Source organism: Macaca mulatta, chromosome 4 (assembly GCF_049350105.2).
Source record: "Macaca mulatta isolate MMU2019108-1 chromosome 4, T2T-MMU8v2.0, whole genome shotgun sequence".
In the NCBI taxonomy this organism is placed as follows: Eukaryota; Metazoa; Chordata; class Mammalia; order Primates; family Cercopithecidae; genus Macaca; species Macaca mulatta.
Window position 1 is genome coordinate 7,347,690 of NC_133409.1, and position 19,402 is coordinate 7,367,091.

General features: G+C 40.0%; 1 long non-coding RNA gene across 1 annotated transcript in view; it reads left to right on the forward strand.

Annotated features, from left to right (window-relative positions):
* The window catches only part of LOC144340640 (uncharacterized), a 78,526-nt gene that overhangs the window by 43,936 nt on the left and 15,188 nt on the right, over positions 1 to 19,402 (forward strand). Inside the window, exon 2 of the long non-coding RNA XR_013416884.1 lies at positions 7,627 to 7,660. This is a non-coding gene — a long non-coding RNA (uncharacterized LOC144340640). The remainder of the gene's footprint in view (positions 1 to 7,626; positions 7,661 to 19,402) is intronic.

Sequence of the window (19,402 nt, forward strand, 5' to 3'; positions counted from 1 at the left end):
ATCTTGGCAGGTTCCTAAAGGTGAGGTTCAGAGTGTGACTCATGAGGAGGTGTGCTACACTCCAAAAGAACTTCTTGAGTTTTCTAATTTATATAAGCAGAAATCTCGAGAACAGGCATAGGAATGGATATTAAGGGTGTGGGATAACGATGGAAGGAACATAAAGTTGGATCAGACTGGAGATTAGGCATAGGAATGGATATTAAGGGTGTGGGATAATGATGTAAGGAACATAAAGTTGGATCAGACTGGAGAACAGGCATAGAAATGGATATTAAGGGTGCAGGATAATGATAGAAGGAACATAAAGTTGGATCAAACTGAATTTATTGATATGGGCCCACTTAGCAGGGACTCTGCATTTAATGTTGCAGCTTGGGGAGTTAAAAAAAAAGTTCTCATAGTTTATTAGCTTGGTTAGCTGAAATATGAATTAAAAAAAGGCCCACTGTGAGTGAGCTAGGAGTATCTAATCTCCCTTGGTTTAATGTAGAGGAAAGGATCCAAAGGTTAGGGAGACTGAGATGGTGATGTAAATTAGTCACTTTAGACCTACTCATCCCAACTGGGAGGTTCCAGAAGACATACCCGTTATCATACCCTTGTGAAATTGATTTGTGATGGGAGCGCTTGAGTTTTTGAAGAGCTCTGTGATTGCTTTTCTCTGTATGGCACATCTTACAGTGGGAACCACAGTTACTCAATTAGAAAATTTAAATGCAATGGGAATAATTGGATTCCGAGCTGGCAGGGGCCAACTGGTGGCACTCAATCATCAACGGCAATGTGGGCGTAGTTACTGTAATGAACAGCAGAGATAAAGCAGCAATCAGAACAGTCTGACTCATGCAGAGCTCTGGCATTGGTTAATTAATTATGGTGTACCTAGAAGTGAAATTGATAGGAAGCCTACTGCATTCTTACTTAATTTATAAGCAGAAAACTTCCAGGTCAAGTAACAAAAGACTAATTTAAATTATAAAAGTAGAGAATCATGATCCTTCAATCAATTTCCAAACTTGAACCAGTTTACAGACCCAGAACCACTTGAATAAAGGGGAAGCTGGGTCTCCCTGAGGAAGGACCCCACTACACATACCGACAATTTATACTGTTTGTCTTTCTCCCATCCTTCCCCAAGGAGACCTCTGGCCTTTTACTGGGGTAACTGTGCACTGTGGAAAGGGGTATGAAGAAAACTTTCAGGGACTACTGGACACTGGCTCTGAGCTGATGTTGATGCCAGGGGAATCAAAACATCACTGTGGTTCTCCAGTTCAGTTAGTGTACGGGCTTAGGGAGTAAGGTAATTAATGGAGTTTTAGCACAGGTTCAACTTTCACTGGGTCCAGTGAGTCCCCAGTTTCATCCTGTGGTCATTTCTCCAGGGCCAGAATGCATAATTGGCATAGACATACTTAGCAGCTGGCAGAATCCCCACATTGACTCCCTTACTGGTAGGACGAGGGCTACTATGGCAGGAAAGGCCAAATAGAAGCCATTAGAGCTGCCTCTACCTAGAAAAATAGTAAATCAAACAAAATCACATCTCTGAAGGTGTTGCAAAGATTAGTACCACCACCAAGGACTTGATAGACGCAGAAGTGTTGATTCCCACCATATCCCCATTCAATTCTCCTATTTTGCCTGTGAAGAGGACAGATGCATCTTGGGAAATGACAGTGGATTATCATAAGCTTAACTAAATGGTGACTCCAATTGCAGCTACTGTATCAGATGTAGTTTTATTGCTTGAACAAATTTACATATCTCCTGGTACCTAGTATGCAGCCATTAATTTGGCAAATGCCTTTTTCTCCATTCCTGTCTATAATGCCCACCAGAGGCAAGGCCACAATATACCTTTACTGTCCTACCTCAGGGGTATACCGACTCTCTGGCTCTGTGTTATAATCTTGTTTGCAGGGATCTTGATCGCTTTTCACTTCCAAAATGTATCACATTGGTCCATTATAATGATGACATTATGCCAATTTGACCCAGTGAGCTAGATGTAGCAAATGCACTGGACTCACTGGTGAGATATTTGCATGCCACGGAATGGGAAATAAATCCAACTAAACTTTAGAGACATTCTACCTCAGTGAAATTTCTAAGGGTCCAGTGGTGTGGGGCCTGTTGAGATTACTTCTAAGGGGAAGGATAAGTTGTTGCATTTGGCCCCTCCTACAACTAAGAAAGTCGTACAACACCTAGTGGGCCCATTTGGATTTTGAAGGCAACACATTCCTCATTTGGATGTGTGACTCTGGCCTATTTATTGAAAGACCTGAAAGGCTGTCAGTTTTGTGTGGGTCCAGAACAGGAGAAGGCTCTGTGCAGGCTGATCTGTCACTTGGGCCATATGACCCAGCAAATCTGATGGTACATCCCTCAGGCAGACAGGGATGCTCTTTGGAGACCTTGGTAGGCACTTATAGGGGATTCACAGCTGAAGCCTCTAGGATTTTGGAGCAAGGCCCTGCCATCTTCTGTAGATAACTACTCTCCTTTAGAGAGACCACTCTTGGCCTTTACTGGACTGTGGTAGAAACTGAAAGCTTGACTATAGGTCATCAAGTCACCATGTGACCTGAACTGCTTATCATAAACTGGGTGCTTTCTGAACCATGTAGCCACAAAGTTGGGCATGCATAGCAGCATTCCATCATCAGAAGTGATCTGGGCTCAAGCAGGTCCTGAAGGCACAAGTAAGTTACATGAGGAAGTGTCCATGGTTGCCACTCATTCCACCCTGCCTTCTCTCCCCAGCCTGCACTGCTGGCCTCATGGGGAGTTCCCTATGATGAGTTGACAGAGGAATAGAAGACTATGGCCTGGTTTACAGATGGTTCTGCATAATATTCAGGCACCACCCAAAAGTGGACAGCTGTAGTACTACAGCTCCTGTCTAGGACATCTCTGAAGGACAGTGGTGAAGGGAAATCTCAATGGGCACAACTTCAGGCAGTGCACCTGGTTGTGCACTCTGCTTGAAAAGAGAAATGGCCAGATGTGCGATTATATACTGATCCATGAGCTGTAGTCAATGCTTTGGCTGGATCGTCAGGGACTTGTAAGAAGCATAATTGGAAAATTGGTGACAAAGAAATTTGGGGAAGAGGTAGGTGGATGGACCTTTCTGAGTGGTTAAAAAACTGAAGATATTTGTATCTCATCTGAATACTCATCCATGGGTGACCTCAGCAGAGGAGGATCAAGTGGTGACTCATTCTGTGGACACCACTCAGCTTCTTTCCTCAGCCATTCCTGTCATCGCCCGATGGGCCCATGAACAAAATGGTCATGGTGGCAGGGATAGAGGCTATGTATGGGCTTAAGAACATGGAGTTTCACTTACCAAGGCAGACCTGGCTATGACCTCTGTTGAGTGCTTCATTTGCCAGCAGCAGAGACCAACAGTGAGCCCTTGATATGGTACCATTTCTTGGGGTGATCATTCAGCTACTTGGTGGTAGGTTGATTATTTGACCTCCTCCATCATGGAAAGGGCAGCAGTTTGTCTTCACTGAAATAGACATTTACTCTGGATATGGGTTTCCTTATCCTGCATGCAATGCTTCTGTCAAGACTACCATTCATGTATAAACAGAATGCCTTATCTATCATCATAGTATTCCACACAGCATTGCCTCTGACCAAGACACTCACTTCATGGCTAAAGAAGTGCAGCAGTGGGCTCATGCTCATGGAATTCAATGGTCTTATCATGTTCCCCTTCTTCCTGAAGCAGCTAGATTGATAGATTAGTGAAATAGTCTTTAAAGTCACAATTACAATGCCAACTAGGTAACAATACTTTGCATGGCTGGGACAAAGCTTTCCAGAAGGTTGTGTATGCTCTGAATCAGCATCCAATGTATAGTGCTCTTTCTCCCATAGCCAGGATTCATGGGTCCAGGAATCAAGGAGTGGAAGAGGAAGTGCCACCACTTACTATAACCCCTAGTGACCCACTAGCAAAATTTTTGCTTCCTGTTTCCACGACTTTATGTTCTGTTTGCCTACAGGTTTTAGTTCCAGAGAGAGGAATGCTGCCACCAGGAGATACAACAATGATTCCATTAAACCAAAATTTACAATTGCCACCTGGCCACTTTGGGCTCCTCCTACCTCCAGGGGTAGGAGGAATAACTAATAACTGACCACGTGACCAGTTGCAGAAATTAAGACTGTAATTGTCATGAATATAATTTTTCTTTTGTTAAAAATAGGTTTGTGCATGTATACACTTGTACTAAGAAATTATCTTACAATGTTGGTTGGGGTGATTGACCCAGACTATCAAGATGAAATCAATCTACTATTACACAATGGAGTAACAAAGAGTATGTATAAAACACAGGAGATTCCATAGGGCATCTCTTAATATAACCATGCCCTGTGATTAAGGTCAATGGGAAACTACAATGGTCCAACCCAGGCAGGACTACAAATGGCCCAGACTCTTTAGGCATGAAGGTTTGGGTCACTCCACCAGGAGAAAGAAAGCATGACCCCCTGAGGTACTTGCAGAAGGCAAAGGGAATACAGAATGGGTAGCAGAAGAAGGTAGTCATCAAAACCAGACATGACAATATGGCCAGTTGCAGAAACAAGAACTGTAATTGTCATGAATATATTTTTTATTTTGTTAAGAATAGGTTTATGCATGTATACACTTGTATTAAAAGAATCTTAATTTTATTTCCTTTCTTTTTCCTTTTCATGTGACATAAGATTTGCTGACTTCATATTAGCATTTAAATGTTGTTAACTTTATGTAATAGCATTTAGGTTAAGGATTAATGTGCTTCCGGTTGTACAAGGGATAGCTATATTTTCTTAGCCATAATTATGACTTCATTATTGTCTTTATTTGGAGATTATGTATAATTTCAGGAGATGTGTATGCATTCAAGTTGACAAGGGGTGGAACTTTGATGGTTAATATTAAGTGTCAGTTTGACTAAAGGATGCAAAGTAGTGTTCCTGTGTGTATCTGTGAGGGTGCTGCCAAAGAAGATTAACATTTGAGTCAGTGGACTGGGAGAGGCAGAGCCATCCTCAATGTGGGTGGGCACCATCTAATCAACTGCCAGTGCAGCTAGAATAAAGCAGGCAGAATAAGGTGGGAGAAGTCAACCTGCTAAGTATTCTGGCTTTCATCTTTCTCACATTTTGGACGGTTCCTGCCCTTGAACATCAGACTCCAAGTTCTTCAGCTTTTGGACTCTTGGACTTACACCAGTGGTTTGCTAAGGGCTCTCGGGCCTTTGGCCACAGACCGAAGGCTGCACTGTTGTCTTCCTTACTTTTGAGGTTTTGGGACTCAGACTGGCTTCATTGCTCCTCAGCTTGCAGAGGCCTATTTTGGGCCTTCACGTGTAATCATGTGAGTCAATATTCCTTAATAAATTCCCCTTCATATATACATCTATCCTATTAGTTCTTCCCCTCTAGAGAACTATAATAAAGAAGCCAAGGTATAACTCAAGTCATGGCTTCAGAGGCTGCAAGCCCCAAGTTTTGGTGGCTTCCAGGTATTGTTAGAGTTGTGGGCATGCAGAAGAAAAGAGTTGAAGTTTGGGAGCCTCCACCTAGATTTCAGAGGATATGTGGAAATGTCTGGATGTCCAGGCAGAAGTTTGCTGCAGGAGTGGAGCCCTAATGGAGAACCCCTGCTAAGGTATTGCAGAAGATAAATATGGGGTTGGAACTGCTATACAGGTTTCCCATTGGGGCACTGCCTAGTGGAGCTGTGAGAAGAGGGCCACTGTCTTCCATATCCCAGAAATGTAGATACATTGACAGCTTGCCTCTGGAAATTCTGCAGGCACTAAACACCATCCCACAAATGTAGCCACATGGGCTGTATGCTGCAGAGCCACAGAGGCAGAGGTGCTCAAGGCTCTGGGAGCCTACCCTTTGCATCAGCATGCCCTGGGTGTGAAACACAGTCAAAGGAGATTTAGGAGTTTTAAGGTTTAACAACTTCCCATCTGGGTTTGGGACTTGTGTGGGGCCTTTAGCCACTTTGTTTTGGCCAATTTTTCTCAGTTGAAATGGAAACATTTACCCAGTGCTTGTACCTTCATCATTTTTTAAAAGTAACTAACTTGCTTTTGATTCTACAGGCTCATAGGCAGAAGGGACTTGCCTTGTCTCCACTGAGACTTTGGACTTGGATTTTGGCTTAACGCTGGAATAAGTTCAGGCTTTGGGGGACTGTTGGGAAGGCATAATTGATTTTGCAGTCTGAGAAGGACATGAGATTTTGGAGGGACCAGTGGCAGAATAATGCAGTTTGGCTTTATGTCCTCATCCAAATTTTATCTCCAATTGTAATTGTCATGGATTTAGGGAGGGAGCTGGTGCGACATGACTGGATCATGGGGGCAGTATCCCCCATGCTGTTCTTGTGACAGGAAATTCTCACAAGATCTGATGGTTTTAAAAGTGTTTGGCAGTTCTCCCCTCCCCTACTCTGTTCCCTGCTGCCGTATAAGATGTGCCTTGCTTCCCCTTCACCTTCCACCATGATTATAAGTTTCCAGAGACCTCTTCAGCCATGTGGAACTGTGAGTCAATTAAACCTCTTTTGTTTATAAGTTGCCCAGTGTAAGGTAGTATCTTTATAGCAGTGTAAGAACAGACTAATACAGTTGCTTTATCATATATGTCTGATAAATATCATATCAAAAGAGTTTTACATCTGTTTTTTAAACTGTTTTCCTCTGATTACTCTCAGTCATTGTGTCTTGATTCCTTGACATCTAATTACTTAGCTGCTAGTTTTATTTGTGGGGATTGTTTAAGGCACAGGACAAAGTGTCATCAGTTGGAAAACATTTGAATTTGTCTCTGCCTTAAATTGACATCTTAAATCTTAAATTGGCATCTTAAATTGGAACCATTTTAAATTCAATGTATGGCCACAGATGTTTTGAGCCACTTATATTAAATAAATAAGTGTTCACAATTCACAAACATAGTCTTGTGGTTGTAAATCTATCCGTATATACATACACACACACACACACACACACACACACACATATATTTGCATTTGTATGAATGTAGAACGAATATACATACATGTATTTGTTCTCCTCTTGTTTGCTCTGAATAAGGCAACTTCCTTTGTAGTCACCTGGGAAAGGGACTAATGGGAAGAAGTTGTTTTAAAGTGGGATTATCCATTATCGGGGAACCCAGCTCCATAGGGTCCCACCTTTATTTAGATATCTCCTGTTGGGGCCGGGCGCGGTGGCTCACGCCTGTAATCCCAGCACTTTGGGAGGCCGAGGCGGGCGGATCACAAGGTCAGGAGATCGAGACCACGGTGAAACCCCGTCTCTACTAAAAAAAAAATACAAAAAATTAGCCGGGCGCGGTTGTGGGCGCCTGTAGTCCCAGCTACTCGGGAGGCTGAGGCAGGAGAATGGCGTGAACCCAGGAGGCGGAGCTTGCAGTGAGCCGAGATCGCGCCACTGCACTCCAGCCTGGGCGACAGAGCGAGACTCCATCTCAAAAAAAAAAAAAAAAAAAAAAAAAAGATATCTCCTGTTGGAATTCCCATTATGATGGGCTTTTTTTTTCCTTCTCTCCCTGGTACCTTGCAAGGTCAGTCAAAACTGAAGATCAACTTTTGATCATGGTAAGTGGAGTGGTTGGGCAAATCGCCCCACAGGTAACAATTAGAAATGTGTTGATCTAGAAATGTGTTCTCTCGTGCGCACGCGCACACGCACACACTCTCATACACACACACACGCACACACATGCATGCACACACACACACCTCACCGAGGGTTAATTACAACAGGAAGGCTTCAATTGACCTGACTCTTTTGTTGAAATAAGTGTTGTCCCTGCACAGTACTGGTGCCTAGTGAAGGCACTACATGTTCTGACTAATAATGTGCTTCATCATCGTGGGGACAAGGAGGGTTGGAGGTAGTTTGTGTAATGGGATCAAGGATTTGCACTGACCCAGGTAAGGTCTCCAGAGGGCTCTGCCAGTGAGGCAGGTTGGATAGCAAGACTATGCCCACGTGATGAGCAGGGTGTTCTGGACTGAACTGTGTTTTCCTCACATTCATTTGTTGAAGTTCTATTTCCTAGTACCTCAGAATGTGACTGTATATGGAGATAGGGCCTTTATGAGTTAGGTAAGTTAAAATGAGGTTAGTAGGATAGTGTCCAACTCAATATGACCTGCATTCTTATAAGAATCTCTTCTTATAAGAAGAGGAGATTAGGACACAGATGTTCGATAAGTAAAGACCGTGTGAAGACACAAGAAGATGGTCATCTGCAAGTCAAGAGAAATGTCTCAAAAAGAACTGGCCCTGCTGACATCTTGATCTTGAATTTCCAGCCTCAAGTACTGTGGGAAGATGAATTTCTGTTATTTAAGCCACTCAATCTTTGGTATTTTTTTTTTTAATGAAGCCTTAGAAACTAATAGTATATAGGTTTAAAATGCCCTAGCTGAGATTTGGAGGTATCCAGGTGCAGGTCAGTGATTCTGGATTTGAATAAGAGAGTGCATCCATCTACAAGGTCTTTCAGGGGATGACTCTTGGGGCCCACTCTGGGTGCCATGGGTCTTGCTTTGTGGGGCAGCCTCTGGCTGCTGTGCATGTCCTTGCTTTAGTGCAGTTGCTATGTTCTATCCTTTTCCTAAAGTAAGCTTGTTTCATAGGCATTGTCCTACAGGGTCCTATAAGTCTACTTTAGTAATCCAAACTCTGTCTGACTGAAGTCATTAGTGCCCTATCTATCATCTATCTATCTACATCATCTATCAATCATCTGTCTATCTATGCTATCTATCTATCTATGTTATCTATCAATCACCTATCATCTCATCTATATATCTCATTTAAAAATATATGATTTTTTAAAGCACAAAGTGTTTTTGTTTAGTTTAGCTTGGTTCATAATGTATGTAGATACAATATACATGACAATAAGCACTAAGGATGGGAATGTTAAATAAAAATACATTTCTTTGAAATTTCCTATATTTTACCTGAAGTAATTAAATAATACCTCCAAGATGACTCTAAGTTAAAAATGCATATTGTAATAATTAGAGAAACTACTAAAATGATTTTAAAAATAGCTAAAAATTCAATACACTAAATAAAATGGAATAATCAAAAAAACGTTTAAAAGAATGACTAAAGGAGAAACAAAAAATAAAATGGAAAGGTAACATGATAAAATAGTACACCTAAAAAAATCATATTAATAATGATGTTATATGTAATAAACTGAATAATCCAATCATATGACTGGAATTATAAGGATAGATCTGGGAAAAGTCAATTGTATTCTGCCCACAAGAGAAGGGTTTACAACACACAAACATATGTGGGGTGAAAATATAATATTAGAAATAATATTTCCTTAAAACAATAAACATCAGAAAGGAAGAGAGATTATATTAGTAAGATTCAAACTAGACTTCAAGGCAAAGAATTTTACTAGAGTAAAAGAGAGAGAGAGGTCTTACAATGATAAACCTGCCAAAACATAAAGAAGTTATAAATACTGTATTTTGTGCCTAATGAGAGAACTTTAAAACAGGAAGCCAAAACTGTCGAGATTTAAGGGAGAAACAGACAAATCCACAGCACATTTTGGAGGTATTAATAGACATGGTTGGTGATATTCATGCATGTTTCTTTGTAACTAATTGGACAATTTGAGAAAAAAAAAAATTCATGATATAGTAGATCCTAAGGACATTATTAGCCACCTTAACCTAACTGACATTTCTAGAACTGCTCATCCAACAATTGCAGAATACATTATTTTCGAGTGTCATATTAACCATCATATTCCCCCAATATTTCCTCTTTTCTGACGTTCACAAATCCTTATCTTTTCAGCTTTGTATTTTTGTTTCTTCATTTGGCTAGAACTTTCTCTCAGTGTTCTGTGAGGAATATCTTCACTGAATTTTTACATACTCTAAGGTTAGACTTTTTTCTTTTTCATGATGATAGTTGTATTGTGTTCCTACACTCTGAAGCTCCTATTGTAAACATTTTGTTTTCCTGGCACCACCCTACACTATCTTCCAGGTTCCTTTTATGTCCTTCAGATGTCCCTTTTTTATGCTGTACGCCTCTAAATAGTTTCTTAACTTGATTTTGCAGACCTCAGTTTCAGCGGTGACCAAGCCATTCCCCAGTGCATTTACTGAATATATAGTATGAAAATCTTATTTTTTGTTTTTTTAAATCCCTAGAAAGATGTGTGTATGTGTGTTACACTCAAACTCCTTCACTTTGTGCATGTTCTCTTTCTCTCCTGCCTCTCCCTCTCTGTCTCTTAGATTTGTGGCCCTTACCTGTGTCTTCTCAGGGGTCAGTGTCCCATTTTTTCCTCCCTGGCCTCCCTTTCTCTAGCTGTTTGGCTACCCAACCCAACCTAGATGGTAGGTTGGTTGTGTTGTATATTTGTTTTTTGACTCCATTCCGTGCTCCTTCCCCCAAAACAATTGCATAGAAGCTGAGAAAATGCCCCCTATTTCCTGCTGAGCATTGGGAGAAGCTTTAGCTCTCTGGCTAAAATTTCTGGCACATGGAAGACTCAGCTCCTCTCATTAGCTGATGAGGCTCTTGACTTTCAATATAACAGAATAGAATAGAATATTAAATTTCTATTCTATTTTAATAGAACAGTTTCATAGCAACTGCACTAAAACAATAGAGCTGATAGAATCTGTCATGATCACATCATAGAGGAAGTGACTTAAAGCCTCATCTTTAGGTTCCTTTCGAGTCTTTTCTCTGGCTATGATATTATTTTCCAGTGTTTCTCTAGGGGGATGAATGACCGTAACACATATCTCGTACTCTCTGCTAGGACCTCCAGGGATCCCAGCCATCATGGTCCTAGTGGAGCTATTTTCTACCCGACATGCTCCAGTGTCATGTGACTCTTACATGCCCAGCCCGCTTGGACACAATGGCATCTTGAAACTGAAGTTAAAGTAGATTTGTGAAAAATTTGACACAATGAGGGGTGACCCTCAGCACATACGTTACACGAAATTCTTTAGAATATTGTGACGCTTCAAAGTCTACATGTAAAAGGTAAACTTTTCGTATTATTTCGACCAGAAGTTGGAAGATAAGAATGAAAGAACAATGAAAGTGTTTTAGAAGTCAGCAAAGTCTCATTTCAAATGATGGTGGAGCTGTGAGACATGGGGAATTGCAGGAGTGACCACAAGAGATGAGGCAGGGCATTGCATTCTGAAATACAGTGGCAGTTTGCTCAAGAAAAAATTCCAGCACAACTTTGATAAGGTGTCAGGAATAGAGCCAGGACCATTAAATCCTGAGCTTAATAAGAGTCATAAGTAACAAAGATATTGAAGGAAAATCAAATATATATTTTTGGTTTAGGATTGAGGAAATAGATTTAAATACTACATAAAAATCATCTAGCATTTAGTATAAATAACTCTAAATGATTGGCAGTTAATCATAATATTCACATAAAATAGAAATAAATACGTACATATATTCCATGTAAGGTGTTGAAATGATCTGAAACAATTTACCTCTCTCAATAAATATTTTAATTAAACGTCTCATCTCAAATATAATAAAAGGTAATCTATTAACAAGAAATTACTTTCTCTTTTATTCAAATTTTAGTTTGTATCGCTGGCTGTTAAAAACTTCTATAGAAAGGTTCTATAGAAACCTTCTACAGAAATAGCATGCATATAGACTCAGGACAGAAGGAATAAAAGGATACAATATTGCTTTTCTTGTAAGAAAAATTTCTAGGGAAATGCCAAGTTGACATCAATGTAGAAAGAATATAGCAGGTGTAATGCATGTCCATTTAAATAAAAGGTATTGATTTCTACTTATCATCAACTGAAAAGCCCAAGGATTGTTGACATTCTCTCTATTGGCTTTTTTTTTTTTCAAAATCTGTTCTAGAAGATAGCAATTTGTTATGACAACCTATTCTATTCATCATGACTAGAAAGGATCAGGCATTTGTCAATATGCATTCTGAGCAGTGTAGTCTTTTGTGCAAGGGGCATACTGTGGATGAAAATTAGTCTGCAAAATCAGCTACTTGATACAGTAAGTATAATACCACATTTAGACCTCTTTTATTGGAATCTCAAAATGCAAGAATAAATTTTGCCATTCACTGTATGCATGTTTATCCAATTCCTTCATCACATTGTATGCTGGGTTGTACTTTGGGAAGCATGAAATGTAAATGGCAATAAAATGCATGCACATAAATTCAGACAACCTTACTTTAATTATAGAAAGTTGCTGAATTTTCTCTAGATACAAGTTGCATGAGTCAAAATAGTCTACGTTATTCTGAAATAATAAACACTCTCAGTGAAGTAGCCTCAGAAATAGTGAGTTCTCACACAAAGATAGTCCATTTTGTAGCTTGTGAATTCTCAAGACAGCTGTCTCCATGTGTTAGCTGGATATTCTAGGCCACTTCCATTGAGTGCTACTGATAGGCACCTCCATATCAGTAAGTGCTTCCATGGTCACTGCATCTTGGGAAGGGTCAGCTGAAGAGGTGAGCACCGGCTCATAGGTGCTTGCACCTGGGAATGGCTTATGTCACTTCTTGCTTAGGAAATAGGATCTCAGGTGCCAGGACAAGTCACATACACTTACCTTCAAGGAGATGAAGGAGTACACGAATCCCATATGCCCCACTATAGAAGAGAGCTGGATATTGATGAGCAGTAGTTATCTACTTTCTTTTATGCTCTTCTGAATTTTTCTGTCTCTCAAGGTCACCAATAACCATGCCCTATCACCTTCAAAACTGTAACAAAATAATAGTTTACTTTTACTCAGGTTTTCCTAAGAGTATAACACTGTGCTAAACATGTTTGTTATATTATTTTACTCAGTCATTAAGCAAATCTATGAGGCCCATGTATCATCATCTCCATTATGCAGATGATAGCCCTTTCATATCATTTAGGGTGCATGCAATTAGGCTTCAAATCCACATCTTTTTCTGATTTCAAGGCTTAATGTCCATGCCATGTCTCCAATTGTAATTTGCTTCCATTTTCCAATTCTTTGCTGCCTGAGTTGTTTTATTTTAAAACCTAGTGTAATAAAGTGCTTAGGAAATGATATTTGAAAGTAAAGAATGGGAAAGAAAGGATTAGTAGCTGATCTATAACCCATTTTTTTCCATCATATGAACACCAAGAGTGAGAATACAAAGAAAAAAATTACGAATAGGTCTTTTTAAAAACATGCTAACATAAATTATTGATAGCATTTACTAGTATAGGGAAGAGTCGTTATTGAAAGAATGCTTTTAGCAGGTTATATCTGGTCAACTTAGATTTTTTATAGTGAACCAAACTGAAATGTATGAATTTATGGAGCATGATCCACTAAAAATATCAATGACAGTTATGTATTTTCAAAGGTAAAAATGGAGATATTTTACGATCAAAGTAGCTCCCTTTGTAACATAATATCCTATGTAACATCATCTAGATATCTCACGTATTTAATTTGGGTTAGGGAACATTCTGACCCAGTGAGGTATGGGTGCCAGGTGGTCTCAGTCTTCATGCTTCCTTGTGTCTCAAAGTCATTTATGCCTATCCCTTGGTTTACAGGAAGGTCTGATACAGGTTAAAATCTCCAGTTCTTTTGTGTCTGATTTAACCATCTCATACTTCATGTATCGTAATGTCTAATCAATTTTATGACCTCTCATATTATTAACACTTAAGAAATAGGGTTATTTTCCTGTTTTGGAACTATCTAAAGGTAAAAAGCAAGACTTTTTGGATTTCTAAACTGGGCAAACCAGAAATCTCTGGGCTGCATCCTGGGCAGACCTGGATGCCTGTTGAAGGATCTAGGGAGTTGGGAAAACTGAACAATTGAAGTAGTGGAGAATAGAATATTTTGAGTCAGGGAACTTGCTTATGCTCTAGGTCAAGGCAAAACCTCTTTTAAAACATTACTTATATTTACAATGAGTAGATACGTAAAACTTACCTCACAGAGTTCAGCTCCTTGAAACCTGCACAATTCTCTGTGTTTTGCTGTCTGTCTGTCCTGTGTTTTGCTGGTAATGTCTTAACATATGTGGCGTGATATTGATTCCATTCATGTGATGGTCAAAATTGAACAAACAAGTTGCGAAGAACAAGCAGAGCACTATTCCCACAGCCAGGGCAAGGCAAGCCTCCCTGGTGACCTTTCCTGGGCCACAATGTTGGTGCAGGGTCACCGTGTTGATGCAGGGTTTTATCCGGCAGCTGTGGAACTTGCACGTGCCATTTTGCGTTGACCAACATCTGTGCACTGGCCCTGCACACTTGGCCATTTACTGCCCCTGGAACACTCTGGAGACCATGCTCTGGGCTTCAAGGTCACATCCCACACTCTCTCCTGGCCTCTTAGTCTCTTACACATGTTCTTTTCAGCTCTTCTTCATTCCCTGTTCTCTCTAAAGCCCTAACATACAAAAGATACGAAAGTTTTATGGTTCTTAGCAACACTTTGAAAAGTCTGTTTACCAATCCCTGTGGATAAAGAGACACAGTTCTTAAAACTGAGATGCCCGATTTCCTGTCTTTGTAAGGAAGGGCGCTTCTTTCTCTACCCTATCCCAAAGGCTGTGTGCTAGAAAAAAGAGAATAAATCCAAATTTAATTACTGGCTTTTATTTCTATTACTGATGTCTTTGAGAGATACCATTTCTACACTTTAAAAAATGAATCTTGTATTTCTCGAAATGATTGTGAACTCCGAGCAGAGGCACTGTTTTGCATGACGTCGTTTTCCATAAAGAGCTGCATCTGGGCCCTGAATGTAGTAAGTTGTCTTTATGAATTCCTACAAAGGCACAGAGAAAACTTCCTTTGGTTGAATAACACATGCACCACACTTCATAATAACCTTGAATATATCACAAAGCCTGCCCAGAAGGAAGATCTATATGGTCAAATAGTTTGGGGAGGATGCATAGTTATAGTTTAGTTACTGTTATAATACATAATAGCACATTAAAGCTTTGAGAAGGATTGAGTGAAAACACATTTTTCTGTGTTTACTTACTGTATCCTACAATTCTTTCAATATGGACCACTTTTTGTTACATCAGTGATGAGTGAGTTCTTTCTTAAAGGAGCAGAAAATAAATGTTTTAGGTTTCTCTGTCAAACAAACATATACCAAAAGCGGAGGGGATTGTGTAGGTACTAAAATAACCATTTAAAATACAACCCTTTGAAAAGATGAAAAGTATTATGTGCTTGTGGGCCATAGAAAAAGACGGAGTCAGTCGAGTTGGGCTGACAGGACATAGTTCACTATTCTTTGGAGTAGAAAATACTCACTGGCATATTGGAGTAGTTTTTGGAGCATGCACCATGGAATGGTTGCTAAGTACACCTTCAGTCATGAAACGTTAGGATTTAAGTCAAAAATTGCTCAAGTGTTTGGAAAATTCTTGCACAAAAAGTAGATTTTAATTTTTAAGATTGTTCATTCTCCTGATACTTGAGGAAAGACATTCTCTTTCTTAAAATTACATACTGTTCATCCAATTATAAAAGGATTGCATACAAAAGAATAAAAGGAGAAAACAATCCCACATATCAGAGATAAACAACCTTAATGTGGTATATATTTTTAAGCTTTTAAATTCATATTTTAAATGCCAATGCAGAATCTTTTGGCAGTACACGATCCATGTACTTGCAGGTTTCAATGATTGGAATAAACTCTGAAGAATGATTTATGTATAGGTTAGAGAGGGGCTGTAAGTTAGCTCAAGTATAGTGGGGCTGCAGTAAGAGATGCCAGCGACTGATTTTCCATTTTGATGAATTTTTTTCACCAGTTTTAATTTTTTTCCTCTAAATTTCTGTTAACCAAATGAGATGTGAACTGGAGCAACCATTAAGCAGACAGCAGTGATCAAGGTGAAATCTCTTTTTATACAGTATAATAGACCTGACGAAATTCACTCCTTGCACTACATCTCTGAACTGACATGTGCTATCAGCTCAAGGTCGCCCCCAGTCAAGAAATTGACTACCCGTTTAGGACACATGCCTTAATTATTAGGGAGCAGCTTCTTCTACCTGATTTGCAAAACATTTTCTTTATAATGAGCTAAAACCGAATGCAACAAATACTGGAATTCACTGGCATAGCTGCATGTTGCCAAACTCTTTTGCATTTCAAGGCATTTTGCATTTTGTCAAATGCATTCTGCCTCCTCATGGCCTCTCAGCCACTAGTTCACAGTGAGATTCTGCACATTGCCACAAGTGTCTTCTGAAGATTTTTACTGAGATGTGATGCAAGTTGCAAACATATATTGTGTTTTTAAGGTTCAAAATGTATGTGCACATCACTAATTATTAATGATTATTGTAATGATTAATTACAATAAGGACTACTTCTTGGCTGTTTAATGGAACAGGGTCGACTGGTGAGTTTTACATCCGTGGGTCTAAAAATGGACTCTTGAAAAGCTCTCTAAATAAATTTCCCTGCATGTTCAAAAACGAGGGAATAGTGCCAAGGAAAGAGAGACCAAATCCTGCCAAGAACCTAAAACAGACAAGGCTGCCAACAATATATTAAGCACAAATAACAAAGAAATATGGTGTGGATGGCTCTGTCCTGCCAGCTTTATGCGGTCCCCAAATTTTTTCCAATTCTAATGTTGGCCAAGGCGGAAAAACACATCGAGCAGATTGAAAAGACCTGATTCTCCAGGCCACATTTCAAGAAAGCAAAGTGAAGGTTAAGCATCTGTGACAGAAAAGAGTTCAGAAAATGAATTCTAGTGAAAAGAAAGGGAAGATAGAGAGAAAAAAAGAATAGTCAGGGAAGTACTGAGGCAGCAAACGTGAGACCCTTGATTACTCACTGTTTGTTACCTCATTTCCTAGCATGGACAGTTTACATCGAGCTTCTCATTTAGAGGGTGGGGTATATGGAAGGTTTAGTTTTTGAACTTGAAGAAACAGGGAGCTGGCTATGCCCCACGGAAAATGCCTCCGAGTGATGCCTGTGATGTGCTGGTGACAGGCCCTGTGAGGGGCTCCATTACCAGGCCACTCAGACATTGCTCGAGTGCTTGCCGATGGGTAGATCTTAACCAGGCCACATTTTCCAGACCCTCTAGTTCATTTTCAGCTTTCATGTGGAGTTCACACTGAAGGATAATGACACTGCATTTCTGTCACAAAAAGTGACTGAGCAGCTGGGAGAAAAAATAAAAAGAGCCTTATTTACTTTTTAAAAGATGGGCTGATGACTTAAGATCATAGCCATTTGTAATTTCTCCATGTGTCCTTTGAATAGTGACAATGGCATGGAAACATTAACTTCCATTTAGATGGCCAGTAATGGGCCAGCGGGTTGAGACCATCTTGGGGGGACCAGATGCATGCCATGCGTGTCATATGGTGAGATTCTTAGGACTTACATCCTGGTTTCTGTGTCTAGACTCCATGTAGTTAATAATTTGATGACCGGGTGAAGATTGGCAGGGAAGACTTAACACTACACAGGGAGAAATCTAAATTGTTAGCTTAGGTAGAAGTTGGTTAAACTCTGTGTACCATCCATTATTTACCTGTGTAATTTGTAACTATTTTATAAATTGTTTTTCTTTCAATGTCCTTGAACTAATGTTTGATGCGTTTTTCTGTGGCTGGTTCTTATGTCAAGGTTCTTGGATGCTTGATGGAAATAAGGATTTGAGAACATGAGAATAAACAGGAATATGCAGGAAATCACTGAGGACACAGGAGACGAAGTCAACCTGTGGCTGAGGGAGAAGGAGGGACATGAGAAGCTTTGGGAAAGATGTCAGTGCAAATGTCAGGCGAGTGTCACCCAACTTAGAGCTGCGGATGGAAGTTTGGCATTAGGGTGTCAGCCTGTGATTTCCTGATCTCCAACTCCACTCCTCTTAAGTCACCTGGCCTAAGGCACTGAACCATGTCATCAGAACCTCAGAGTCCAGCATCTTAACCATAGCCTTGTAACCCCACTGTTAGGTGAGTTTCAAGTCCTCAATCCCCATAAACTTCTTCAGACGACTGCTCCCTCAAATGACTTTGTTTCCTCCCAGGTCATCAGTTTCCTTAGTCAATTTCCAAGTCCTATCAGTTGTAGACAATACTGTAGGTCATCCAAGTGACTATTTCACTTAAACTTGCATTTCCTCCTCTGTTTGCAATAACTCTCATACACAACTCTAGCTTAACATCCACATTGCCCTCTCTGTTCTTATCTCTAGGACAGCAGAACACTAAACATTAAGTTCTTCAATGCTAAAAAAAAAAAAAATCCTGTAATCATGAAAATCAGCCCAGTACACATTCATGCTCGCTACACGTGGTTCTCAGCTGCTGTGGGGCCTCTCTCTTCCCTTCAGTATCCGCAGACTTGCAACGTTCTTCTCAGCCTTCCTTCGCACCACTAAATTATCTCATTAAGTCAGGACCATCTGTTGGGAACTCCTTTAACTTCCCAGGGCCCAGGAAAAATACACCACATTTATCCATGCCTCCCTCTTTCTCCATGCACCTCTTCAAGAAGAGAGCCTCTTCTCCCAGTGTCTCTCTCCCTGATTCCATATCACCCTCTCTCCTTTGGGATGCTTCTCCAAAGAGTGTGGTCTCTCAGGTGTCATTACCATCTTATGACTGAGTCATTCCACTTGACTTGTGAACCTCTTTGTTGCCTATTCCAGGCACTCCGAGTCTCCCCTGCATTCCATCTCCCTTCAGCACACAACACTGTTCATGATGCTTTTTGTAAAGCCGTCTGCTTCCCCATCCTCCTTAGATCTTCTGCTACTAATCTGGCCAGTTTTTCTCTGTCTACTGCTTATCCTTCCCTTGACCTATTACTTTCTTCCTTCTCCTGAAGAAATCTGATCTGCAGCTCCTCTTCTCTTTTCATCAGTGTCTCACTCTTGATGCTGCTGCTCCTGCAGCTACTGCCAAGCCTCACTTGATAGACAGTACCCACTCCATATGGGGCAAAAATAAAAATCACCAAAAATAGACAGTTACAAACAAATGTCCCTGCCCATAAGATTTATGTAATAGTGCTTTATCTGTGTGTTATATTGCTAAGGACATGGTGACTATGACAGATGTAACATAATAGATGCAATTGACACGTACAGCATTTCTTACAGCTAAACTACATCTAAGTTATTATATTTGAAAAATAATATATGAGATACATCAATAATTGGTTTCATTGTTAAAAATATACACACAAAGCATCTTAAAATAATGGAAATGTAACAACCTGATAACTATAATAAATATAAACAAAAATTGTAATATAAGGTT